Source organism: Pogona vitticeps, chromosome 10 (genome assembly GCF_051106095.1).
Source record: "Pogona vitticeps strain Pit_001003342236 chromosome 10, PviZW2.1, whole genome shotgun sequence".
Taxonomy (NCBI): Eukaryota; Metazoa; Chordata; class Lepidosauria; order Squamata; family Agamidae; genus Pogona; species Pogona vitticeps.
Window position 1 is genome coordinate 14,902,661 of NC_135792.1, and position 13,019 is coordinate 14,915,679.

A 13,019-nucleotide genomic window follows, 5' to 3' on the forward strand; every position below is an offset into this window, starting at 1 on the left:
TTAATAATTATTAGGATGATATATAATAATATTTGTCATCAAGTCAATTCTGACTTATGGTGATCCTAGGATTTTCTAGGTACAGTCAGAAATGGTTTACCATTCCCTTCTTCTGGGGTCAGTCTGGGACTGCGCAGCTTGCCCAAGGCTACCTAAGCTGGCTCTACTCCCAGGAGGCACAGTAGGGAATCAGGCTCCCAAACTTTGGCTTCACGGCCAGATACTTAAACCACTGAGCTATCCAGCCAGCAAGGGCTGTAATGATTGATTTAGGCTTCTTTTGTTGTTACCTGCATTCTTGTATTGGCCATAGGGGGTCATCCTCCTCCTCATTCCAGAGTGGGGCAGCTCGCTGGATCATGCTGACTTGGCAACAGTATTCCTTGCTTTGTCACTGTCGCTTGTAAATACTCCCTGAGGTCAGTGTGGGCGACACGGCATGGCTCACTCAATGATCTGATTAAATAGCCCCAACGGAGAGAGGTGTAATCTGCCAAAAGGTCTGTTTGGGATTACGGTTCCTTCGTAATGAATGTAAGTGGGCCAGCATTGCCCTAGAAAACAGGCTAGAGCTGAGAAAGAGGTAGTGTGGCTGCTGCAGAGTGCTCCTAAACTGTAAGGTGGCTGGCTCTTGCGTCTCATGGGTCAACCAACTCTCCTCGGTTCCGGGATTCTGGACTGGAATGCCTATAAGCACCGGATCCACTGCCATGGAGGCGTTCAATCATGGTGACCGAGTTACTCAGCGAGAAAAACCTTGCGGCTCCTGTTCTCTGAGTGCGGATGCCAGCTGACTTGGATTGGCCTTTGTTCAGGTCTGTATGGCTCTGAATGCAAGTGAGAATTGCCCAAACTAACTTGTATGGGTTATCTTTTTCTCTTCTGCCACTTAGGCTGGCCAGGAAGCTGTTAGCCAAAAGCTGCCGTGTTGACCGTGCTCTTGGTTAATTTGTGCTGCTTGCTGTGTTATCCATTTCCCCCTTCCTCTTGTTGTTCAGCATTTGTAAAGGAGATGGACAGATGGGATTGCAAATGGTTCTTTATAATAACGTATTTGGGTCAATCAATAATCTTTGTCAGGTATTATTACACATTTTGAAACTATGCTTTGTTTAACTCTGGAATCAAAAATGTTTTGTGCTTTGTCCTGCAGAGGACAGACTCCCTGTATGTTTCTCCTGTAGTCCAATCAAATGCTAGTCCTGCCAATATATGAAAACATGGACCATGCTCTTTTTCTTCTTTGTTTTCCCCCTCCCTTTAACTAGCCAACAGAAAAGGTTGATTTGAACAGAATCAGTGAAAAACATTGGAAAATGTAATAGTATCCTGTGCATTAATAATAATGTGCCATCAAGTCAGTTCGTACTTAAGACAATCCTTTTCAGGTTTTCTAGGTGAAGAGTACAGTACTCAGAAGTGGTTTACCCCTCCCTTCTTCTGGAGGCATTTTGGGACTGTGTAGCTTGCCCAAGGTGACACAAGCTGTCTTTTCTGGAATGCACAGTGGGGAATCAAACTCCCTGTCTCCAGCTTCACAGCCGGATACTTAACTAACTCACTCAGATATCCAGCCATCTACCCTGTGCATTAGGTGATCACAAGATTGAAATACAATAAATTACTGCCTGACCAAGATCAACCAATAAGTCAGTATATACATTTATACTATAGTTCAAACAAAAAAAAAATCAGAATAATCTGTTCTACTGTGTGCTGCAACAGTTAGGTTTATAAGCCATGCTTGATAGTATACTATGGAATGTTGCAGTCTCTCAAATAACACATGGATGTATTTTAGTTCCTTTTAGTAGTATTACGTATATTTTCTTGATCTGTTTTCCACTAGAATATTATGATCCCCTTTGTCTTATTTTTTGCTACAGTCAGTTCAATTCACATAATCTCCCAGGCATATTCTGTATCAGGTACTACAGTAATACACATTGTGGTGGTTCTGGGGAATGTAAAAAAATCCAGAATAGAGTACTGGATATAGAATCCAGATTTTTATAAAGCTCTGCAGTGCTAAGTTTCTTGTCCTTGAGACATAACAAAATACATTTTGAAATGTGTGAGCATTTACGAAGCCTATGAGGGGCTGCATAGGATATCCAGTCATGTGGAGATTTACTGCTCTTTGGTTCTTCTCTCTTCCTTTTCCCAACTTTGCTGTTCATACAGCCAAAATAAAGCATGCACACTTAAAAGAAATAGGCAAACTAGCTCCCTTTGCATAATTCAGAGATATTGCACTACCCTTCAAAGTGCAGAATTTAATATATGTTGGGCAAGGTAGGTACAACTAGGTTTACAGAGTGCTAAAGCAGAACCAGAGGGAGCTACTGGGAATATTGAGAATCAGGAGTCCAAATAAACCAATTACAAAAATGCCCGCCTGCTCCAGACCTCAACCATGGCTTTTACATGATGCTTTATCCCTGCCCATCTGCTCAGTGCTGTGGGGTCTTTGGGAGACTCTAGTCTGACTCAGCAGGTCGTCTTCAGAGGGAGCTATGACCAAGACTGAGGGCTAGGAGGAAATGCTAGGAGGCGGGCAAATTCCTCTTCGCAAACTGCTCTTCAACACCCTTAAAGCCTGAGCTTCCCCACATGGAATGAGAAAGAACAATGGAATGTTTTTAGAGCAAGCAAGGTGTTGACTCTGGACCTCAGTCCACTTATTACCTCTTCCAGAGTGCAGTCAGCATCTTTTCCCATTTCTCCACCAGTTATATTCCATTTCAGCCTTTAGGTTTCAACTTTTGATGGTCAATCCATATTGGAAGGAGTGCTTAGTAGTAAGTGGGCACAGATGCAATGCAGCAGAATCATAGAATAACAAGAGTTGGAAGGAGCATATAAGGTCATTGAGTCCAACCCTCACCTTTATGTTTTATGGAGAGAGAGGCTCCCTTGGAAATGTGATCCTTGTTACCATCAGAGAGCCTGTTTGAAATACGGGCAGGAAAGAGTGAGGTAGCATATTTTCTGCAGTTTATTGAGTAGTTCTGTGTGATATACTGGATAGAGCCTGGGTTCTTAACTGGTGGTCCTGGGGGTCTGTGATGCTTTCATAGGGGGTCTGTGGAGGCTTGAAGAAATGTTATGATCTTTTGCAGTTAAAACAGAAAGAAAGAAAGAAAGAAAGAAAGAAAGAAAGAAAGAAAGAAAGAAAGAAAGAAAGAAAGAAAGAAAGAAAGAAAGAAAGAAAGAAAGAAAGAAAGAAAGAAAGAAAGAAAGAAAGAAAGAACAAAATCTTAATCTCCCTTGCTTTCTGTAAAACTTGCCTTTTCTAACCTACGGCCTCTATTAAAAACAATTAAAAGTAAAAATCAGTTTTAACTCTATTCCATCTAGTTTTTGCATCTTGCCATGGTGTGTAGACAGATGCACATTTGCTTTTGATAATGATAATGGAATCATTCCAACAAAAATAATATAATAGGAGTGTGTGCATTAACAGATTAACTTATTCCCCCTTCTCTCCAAAATTGAAGATCCTTCATGAGAAACTTTAAATAAACATTTGATGTATTTTAGGGTTTTAAATCTTTAGTTAAGTCTTGGTGGTCCACAGCAACAAAAGATATTTAAAGGGGGTCCATGGTAAATAAAAGGTTAAGAACCACTGAGATAAGAGTATTGGACAAGGTAGACCTGGATTGAAATCACCAATGCTGCACACAGAGTGTCTTTGAACCAAAGTTCAGAATTTTAGTTTAAAAATCAATTAGTCAGAAATTAGAAAGTTAGCTTGTTGCTATAAATGTTGGAAAACAGAAATCTTTAGTTCATGTAACACATTTATAAGATTAAATGTTAATTCTTCCCCAACAGAAGGAGTGTGTCATTCCACATTCCCATCCCCAAAGAGAAGAGATCCTGTATCTAAACTTCCAAAATTAAATTTATATGTGGTAGTCCAACCTCGACCATGTTGGTACATTTGGACTATAATAGCCAGACACTATCATTGCAGTTGTTAAAAGTTAGTGGTTCTCATTGTTTACAGCTCAAAATCTCCAAAATGTTGGTCCTCAAATAACAAATTTGCTATGCCCAATTACATTCTCTAATCTGGCAGTCTAAGGTCTGACCGAAATCACAGGCCTAAGTGAAAATGGACAAAAAGATCTTGTTACCCCACATCCAAGGTGGTGGTTGCATTCGTAGTTACTGATTCCTAATGCACCCACATTCATTCAAAGGGGTCCTCATCTGAAAAGAAATACAGCTTCACTATCCAAACTGCAATGATTGGTGTAGTTCCACTCGAAAAGCCTGTCTAGTCTGAAGAAAAGAGGCTGCCCCATTGCTGGAGGCCCAGTTGCAGAATTGGTTATTTGTATGAAATGATTCACAAACAGCCAGGTAGCACCATTTTGAATCTACTTTTTTTCCCTGTCCAGTTCAACAGTACCACTTCTGCAATAAGAAGAAACACCCTATTTGTAGTAACAGGTGTTTTTCCATGCTCATCAATTGTTCCATTTTTTTTGTTTGATTGATTGAAACAAAATTTTGCAGTCACCACGGCCAGCTCAGTTGGGTCTTCAGCATTAAACAGATATATTTCCCCCCCTCTGGTCTGAATAATAATAATAATAATAATAATAATAATAATAATAATAATAATAATAATAATAATAATAATAATAATAATTTATTGCACCTTGTAGGCCACGCAACTCATCCATGTGAATTTTTCTGAAATTCTTCTTTTTTAATTATTTTCAAAAGCGTTTTTCCTGTGATACTGAATGACAGTGGTTGAGATGGCGATGTTGTTTTTGTTGTGTGCTGCAAGTCGCCTCCAGCTGATGGCTACCCGATGAGTGAGCAATCTCCGAGATGTCGTGTTCAGCTCTTGTAAACTCAAGCTTGTGGATTCCTTTATGGAACCAATCCGTTTCATATTTAGTCGACTTATTTTTCTGCTGCCTTCAGTCTTTCCTAGCATTATAGTCTTTCCCAGATAATCTTGCCTTCTCACGAGGTGCCCAAAATATGACAGTCCCAGTGTCATCATTTTTGCCTCCCAGAGATAGTTCAGGCTTGATTTGCTCTAGGAACCACTTATTTATCTTTCCAGCAATCCAAGTTATCTGCAAAGCTCTCCTCTAGCATTTCAAACAAATCATTTTTTGCTGTGAGCTTTCCTTACTGTCCAGCTTTCACACCTATATAAGGTGATCAGAATTACGGGAGCGTGGATGATCTTGTCTTGGTCTCCAAGTAACACATCCTTTCTAATTCCTTCATTGCCAACCTTTCAAGTTAGCCTTCTGATTTTTTGGCTGCAGTATCCTTTTCGATGATGATTAAACTAAGATATACAATTTTTTTTTAACAATTTCAGTTTCTTCATTGTCAACATTACAGTTGTGTAGTCTTCTGTGGTGATGATTTTGTCTCCTGTTCAGTTGCAGTCCTGTTTAGCATTTTCTTCTTTCACTTTCCCTGACAGTTGTTTCATGTCATTGCAGCTTTCTGCTAGTAAGATGATATCATCTGCATATCTTAAATATTGATGTTTCTTCTACCAATTTTCACTCCTCCTTCATCTGAATCTAGTCTGGCTTTCAGTGCAATATGTTCTGCATACAGATTGAACAGATAAGGGGTACTGTTCATAAGAATGCAAAGGTAAACTACTACTGAACTTCGTTTACCATGATAATCTGTAATAAGACAGTCCAAAATGAAACAAGAGATAGTGCTAGAAGATGAGACTCCCACGTTGGAAAGTACTCATTCAGAAGAGTAAAAATGCCCACATTGTAAGGATTAGGGGGAAAAAATCAGACTTAGATTGCATCTCCCAAAAGTATGCTGTGTGTGGCATACCAGAAGAGAAAGATGGAAAAAAGTGCTCTGATTCCAGTGAAACCTTCCTTACAGTAAGAACTTTAGCACAACTTTTCCAAGAAGAAGCTGAAGTCAAACAGGATTTGTATGGCTAGACTGTTGCAAAACAGCATAAAAAAATCAATGGGTGGAAACAAGTTGGGGATTTATGATATATACAAGCTACAGTGGATATAAAATCTGACACATTTGAAGCGTTTTGGCAAAGATGAGTGGGCAAATATTGCCAGATCAAGATGTCCCATATTGATAGACTCATGCCCAAAAAGGCTGAGTGCTGTAATAAAATCGAAAGGTGCTCAACAAAGTATTAGTTTAAGGGTATGCATACAGATGCAACCGTATTATTTCAGTTTTTTATTTTTACTTCCCTCCACCTAAAAGATTTCAGTTTGTTGTTCAACTGAGTTGTACAGTTCATAGGTCTCATGAAAGGTGGGAAAAGTTCTGAAATCTTTGTCTCATTTTTTTTTACATCACAGACACTTGACATTTTAACAGGGGTATGTAAACTTTTTATATCCACTGTAACTCTTCAAATTATTCTGGCTAGGAACCCCACACTCAAAAGCAGTATAATGGCAAACTGGTTTCCTATATACAAGTTCTTACATCTCTTAGTGTTAGTATTATTCACCCACTCATTTCCTTGTTCCCCTTGTGACATACTTCACTTGATTGACAATTACTTTACAGAAGTTTTGAAACAAATTAAACTATAGAATTAAGTTTTGTTTCTTATGCAGCCAACGCTATTCTTTATTTGTCTGAGGTACCAAAGGTGTTGTATACTTTCTTTCTGACTCTAACTTTTTATCTAGTTTTTGGAGAAACAAATTTTATGTAATATGAGTGCACAGTTGTGTGTGGCACACCCTCTGTCAGAAGAAAGGAGAGATCAAAATCAAATCATATCCATCCGTCAATAAATCCAATTTCCTTTTACATATTTATACATTTTCTTTGAATGCCCAGTATGATATAGGGTAGTGGTCCCCAACCTTTTCCGAACCGCAGACTGGTTGGGGGGGTGGGGTACGTGGGGAGGGGCAGGGACACCATTTCATGTGGGGGGTGGTGGAGCACCTGTGTGTGCATGTGGGGGGTGGGATATCTGTCTTCACAGACTGGAGGTTGGGGACCCCGGTTGCAGGGGATAGTGTGATGAACTAGGACTCAGGATGCCTGGGTTCGAACCCCCACTCAGACATGGAAGCTCACTGGGGGTATGGGGCTGGTAAAAGCATTACATGTATTTAAATATTTCATCTACACTGTATCTTGAAAGCCCTATCAGGGCTGCTATATGTTCGTTCCAACTTCACAGCACATAACAACAGCACTTTCTTTGCTAGTTGCCCAGTCCTGAAGCATCAGAAAGACTTCCTTGTTTCACAAATGCTTCCAACAATCATTCAAAGCAATGTCATTTTAGAAGAATAATTCAAGGAAGCTTCTATGGGATTCATGCCTGAGTTATGGCTTGAAGATATTTATAGCTACCATTTTGTAGATATTTGGAAGTTTTGAGTCACTGGTCTTCACCGTGAATCACCCTTAATGGAAGGATGTTTTAGTTCATTCTGTTAGGTTACTATCCCCGAATCAGAAATAGTTCCCTGAGAGATAGCAAGCCATGATACTAGGCTGTTTCTGTGATCCTATGTAGCCTTAGAGAGGTATGTGTATGTAGGTATTTTCTTTCAGAGCTTGGAAAAGTTACTTTTGAAGGGCTATAACTCACAGAATCCCCCAATGTGGGAGTTATAGCCCAAAGATAATATTTCCAACCTCTTATTTTCTGTAGCTGATATTAGATTTCTCTCTGACTTTCTCTGTTGTTTGTCTACATATTTATTTGTTTGTTTGTTTATTTATTTATTTATTTATTTATTTATTTATTTATTTATTTATTTATTTATTTATTTATTTATTTATTTATTTATTTATTTGCTTTATACCCCGCCTATCTGGACCATATTGCCTCTAACAACCAAAACAACTGTCCTTCAGGAATCTGATGCACTTTTGGGTGCTATTTCTGGCCAAGAATTTGATTTATAAATATTGAGGAAAATAACTTTAAAGGAAATAGGGGAAACGTTCTTATAGGGGATGCAATGTTCTAAAACCTGCTGTATTCAGTAAATAGGGCAATCTGAGGACATAATTTGATGTGTTTTTTCCTCTTCTCTGCCACTTTTCAGGCTGTTGCAGGATGCCACAGATAGGCTGTGAATTGGTTTGCAAGACTCAGGGTGATTGATTTACAATGTGATCAGATAGGCATTTGTCCCAATATTTAGTTCACTGTGGGGAACAGACTGATTTGCTCCTTTTTCACACAACCTAATTGCTCAGCAAAGCAGCCCATCCCCAGAGCATTCCTATATGCACCTTTCTGGGTCTCTGTCAGTGGCTTCTACTTTTTTGATGCAGGTAGGATCACACTGGTTGGTTTGTTTCCAGCTGTCAGTTTGTATTCCTCTTTTAATTTCCCATATCATGAAGTGACTTAAGAGGACAGCCACTTCACAATATAGTTAAACTAAATACTTCCTCAACTTTTGTGGAGGAGCAGAGGATTTTTTAAAAAAATACTGTATTAGGGCAGCTGCGATGTGCTGCTTCACTCTTTTTTTAATTGAAAACTTTCTTCTGGAAGCAGAAAAAGAGAGAGGAGTAAGTAGAGGAATTTTTTTGGTGATTTTTCTTAAAGGTCAGGTTGCAAACGTGCCCGCAGTTGAATCCACTGCCAGCCAATATTTTGCCGTAGATCTGACTGTGGGCAAGTTCTTGGCCCACTTTGAAGAAAATGCACAATAAAGGGGAGGGCGCTCCTCATTGTTGATTCCTCCTGTCTCCTCCTGCTTCTGGAAGGAAGTTTTCAATTTTAAAAAAAAATTATAAGTGATTTAGTGAATTAGTGCTCCCCTAATACAGTATAAGAATTCTTTTGCTTCTCTGTCCCTCCATGGAGCAGAGAAAGTGCTTACCAATATTGTGATTTGGCTATCTTCTTAAGCCGCTTCATGATATGGGCTATTGAAAGACAAAGGAGCCAGACCAAATAGAGTTGCCGGAGATGTGTATGTCATTTGAATGTAAAGATTGCACCAAATAGCATGCCAGACCTCTATCTGGCTTTAAACATCTCTATTTAGCCTACACCAGCCTGCTCCAAATGAGCCTGTGTAGACAAGCCTTCAGCTAAAAATTGCTGATTAAAATAAACTGCTAGAATAGGAGTTTTTGCTTTCCCCAGAGCCAATTGTGTTCTGTTTTCATCTGCTAGTGCAGTGGTCCTCAACCCTGAGCCTCCAAATGTTCTTGGACGTCAACTCCCAGAAATCCTGGCCAGCTTTCTTGGAGTTGTAGTCCAAGAACATCTGGAGGCCCAAGGTTGGGGACCACTGTGCTAGTGGGTAGAATAGTTCATCTCTAGCGACATCCCTTTACTTCAGATATTTATTGTAGCTCCTATGAACCCAGCCAGAATACCCAGTCATTAGGGCTTTGTTGTTTAAAACAACTGGAGGGCACCAGGTGTGGTGACCCTTCTTGGTGCTTAAGATCATCAGAGGAGGCTCTAATCTCAGTCGCATTGCCAGTGCAGGCGTGATTGATGGGGACATGAGAGACAGGGCCTTCTCTGTGCCAGCTCCCAGACTGTGGAAGGCTCTCAGTCAGGAGATCAGGTTGGCCCCTTCCCTTTTACCCTTCTGACAACAGCTGAAGACCCACTTTTTCAGGCAAGTTTTTAACAATCATGACAGAGTCCCTGAGTGCCATTTTTAGTTCAGATGTTTCTAATCTTTTACCTGTCTAAGTTATTCAGTATATATTAATCAGTTTCCTAATTGAATTTTTAAAATTATTTACTTTTATTTATTTGTTTATGTACAGTGGTGCCCTGCTAGACGATGATAATCCGTTCTACTGAAATCGCTAAATCATTGTCTAGCGAAAAGCATTTCCCTATTGGGATGCATTGAAACCTGTTTAATGCGTTCCAGTGGGGAAGAATCGTCGTTGTCTAGTGAAGATCGGCCATAGGAAAGCCATTTTGTGAACCGCTGATCAGCTGTTTAAAGTTTAGGTCCCGAAAACACCTGTTTTGCGAGCATGGAGGGAGCTGTCAAATTTATTTATTTATTTATTTATTTATTTATTTATTTATTTATTTATTTATTTATTTATTTATTTATTTATTTATTTATTTATTTATTTATTTTATACCCCGCCTATCTGGTCATTTTGACCACTCTAGGCGGCTTACAACATAAAAACGTAACAAATATACTGTAAAAAATTATAACAATTAAGTTATTCTGCAAGATGGGAGAAATACAAAAATAAATCAAATAGAGAGAGAAGGGAAGAGGGTCAGGAATTAACTGGGGGGAAAGCCTGCCTATACAGCGCGCATCTTTGGAGGCAGATTGTTCCAGAGGCGAGGAGCCACCGCCGAGAAGGCCCGGTTCCTTGTTTTTTTTCCTTCCGGGCCTCCCTTGGCGTCAGGCTCCTCAGCCTCCCTCCTTGTCTAGCGAAAATCAGTTTGTGAAGCAGGGACCAAACACTGTCCAGCGAAATTCACCCATAGGAATCACTGTTTTGCGAATCGCTGTAGCAATCGCAAAAAGTCAATGTCTAGCAAAAAAAAAAACCTGTCATGCGGGGTAACTGTCTAGCAAGGCACCCCTGTATTCAATTGTTATACTGCCCATCTAAACAATATATCTAATGTGTATTTCACTGTTTTTAATTCTATTCTTTTTAATACTGTGATCCATTTTGGGACCCCTTATTGGGAAAAAGGCTAGTCTGGAAGCCAGATTGTCTTAAAAGAGAATACCTTGGTTACCAAGGGAAGACACTATACAGTGGTGCCTCACTTGACGACGTTAATTCGTTCCAGCGAAATCGCTGTAGAGCGAAAATATCGTCAAGTGAAATAAAAAAGCCCATTGAAATGCATTGAAAAACATTCAATGCGTTCCAATGGGCTGAATACCTGTCGTCCAACGAAGATCCTCCATATGGCGGCCATTTTCGGGTGCCTGTTAAGCGAAAAATGCCTCCTAAAAACAGTGGGGAGCCATTTTGAGCAGCCGGTGTCCATTTTGAAAACCCGACTATCAACTGTTTTGATCGTCGTAATGTGAAGAATCGGTTCCCAAAGCAGGGAACCGATCGTCGCTAAGCGAAAAAACCCCATTAAAACATTGTTTTGCGATCGCAGTTGTGATCTCAAAAACATCGTCGTGAAGCGGATTCGCCGTTATACAGGGTAATCATGAAGCGGGGCACGACAGTACAGTCATGTGAAAAAGAAAGTACACCCTTTTTGAATTCTATGGTTTTATGTATCAAGACATAATAAAAATCATTTGGTCCTTAGCAGATATGAAAATTAGGTAAATACCTCAGCTGAACAACAGCACATGACATATTACACCGTGTCATGATTTATTTTACAAAAATAAACCCAAAATGGAGAAGCCATGTGTGAAAAACTAAGTACAGCTTGTAATTCAGTAGCTTGTAACACCATCTTTAACAACAATAACTTGAAGTAATCATTTTCTGCATAACTATAAATCTCTCACATTGTTGTGGAGGAATTTTCACCCATTCCTCTTTACAAGGTTGCTTTAGTTCATTGAGGTTTGCAGGCACTTGTTTTTGCACAGCTCTCTTAAGGTCCTGCTGCAGCATTTTGATCGGGTTGCGGTCTGGACTTTGACTGGGCCACTGCAACACCTTGATTATTTTCTTTTTCAGCCATTCTGTTGTAGACTTGCTGGTGTGCTTGGCATCATAGTCCTGTTGAATTACAGTGATGCCTCGCAAGACAAAAATAATTCATTCCTGAGCCATTTTGTATTGCGAAAATTTCGTCTTGCAAATTTTCCCATCGGAATCAATGCATTTCCCATAGGAATGAATTGGAAAAATTCATCTTGCAAAGCACAGCCATAGAAAAATTCATCTTGCGGGTCACCAAAAAAAAAATTGCAAAACGCGTTTGTCTTGCGAGTTTTTCGTTGCACAAGGCATTTGTCTTGTGAGGCATCACTGTACCCAGTTTTGGCCAAGCTTTAGCTGTCAGAGAGATGGCCTCACATTTGATTCTAGAATAGTTTGCTATACAGAGGAGTTCAAGGTCGACTCAATGACTGCAAGGTGCCCAGATCCTGTGGCTGCAAAACAAGCCCAAATCATCACTCCTCCACTACCATGTTTGATATAAGGTGTTTGTGCTGATATGCTGTGTTTGGTTTTCACCAAATGTGGTGCTGTCCATTATGGCCAGAGACCTCCACTTTGGTCTCATCTATCCAAAGGACATTGTTCCAGAAGTCCTGTGGTTTGTTGCAAACATAAGCCGTGCTGCCATGTTTTTTTAAGAGAGAAGAGTATTTCTCCTGGCAGCCATTCCAAACCAACCATACTTCTTCAGTCTTTTTCTAATTGTACTGTCATGAAATTTAACATTTAAAATGCTAACTGAGGCCTGTAGAGTCTGAGATGTAACTCTTCAGTTTTTTGCCATTTCTCCGAGCATTACACGGTCTGACCTTGGGGTGAGTTTGCTTGGATGTCCCCTCCTGAGAAGATTGGCAACTTCTTGAATGTTTTCCACTTTTGAATAATCTTCTTCACTGTACAATGATGAGTTTTAAATTGTTTGGAAATGGCCTTATAACCCTTCCCAGATTGATGGGCAGCAACAGTTGCTTCTCTACAATCACTGCTGATGTGTTTCCTAACACACATCTGAATGCTCCAGACCAGCAAACTGCTAAAACTTCAGCTTTTATACAGGTGGTCACACTTGCTGATGATCATACCTGTCTGCTACTTAGCCCCTTAATTCCCAATGGAAGCAGTAAGGGTGTACACAGTACTTAGTTTTTCACACATGGCTTCTCCATTTTGGCTTTATTTTTGACCTCCAGTAAATCTCCATGTTGAATGCTTGGAAGTGCAGGTATCAATTTAAGTGAGTGTGTCACTTGGCAGAGTGGCTGTCATGAGGAGGTGGTAAGATGCACCCAAATGTCAAGACAAGAGAATCTACCTTCATCACCTTCTGCTGTGCAACGTTTGGGGAAGTCATATTCAGTGGTATAGTACGTGCTTTG

The 13,019-nt window shown here is 39.9% G+C and overlaps 1 protein-coding gene across 9 annotated transcripts in view; it reads left to right on the forward strand.

Moving 5' to 3' along the window:
- Positions 1 to 13,019, forward strand: part of RIPOR1 (RHO family interacting cell polarization regulator 1) — a 156,880-nt gene that overhangs the window by 88,265 nt on the left and 55,596 nt on the right. Inside the window, exon 1 of one of the 9 annotated variants that reach the window (XM_072980722.2) lies at positions 80 to 815. The exons of the other annotated variants lie outside the window; for them this stretch is intronic. The gene's annotated coding sequence lies outside the window, so the exon portion shown is untranslated. Of the gene's footprint in view, positions 1 to 79; positions 816 to 13,019 lie in introns of those variants that run through there. 9 annotated transcript variants of the gene reach the window in all.